Genomic DNA, 262 nt, shown 5'->3' on the forward strand with positions numbered 1-262 from the left:
GGTCTTTCAACTACTCATTCAATTCCTTCAGCTCGGTTGGAGCCATTCTATAAGGATGAATTGAAATGGGCTGGGTATCTGGAAGGAGATCTATACCGAAGTCAATTTCCTTTTCGATAGGAACTTTGGAAAGATCTTCTGGAAATTCATTTACTACTGGGACTAACTCAAGAGTTGGGGTTTCGGAGTTTGAATCCTTAACCCGAAAAAGATGATAGATATACTCTTTGGAAATCATTTTTCTGGCCTTAAGGTAAGAGAT

The sequence above is a fragment of the Solanum tuberosum genome, unplaced genomic scaffold (genome assembly GCF_000226075.1).
Source record: "Solanum tuberosum cultivar DM 1-3 516 R44 unplaced genomic scaffold, SolTub_3.0 scf00143, whole genome shotgun sequence".
Lineage (NCBI taxonomy): Eukaryota > Viridiplantae > Streptophyta > Magnoliopsida > Solanales > Solanaceae > Solanum > Solanum tuberosum.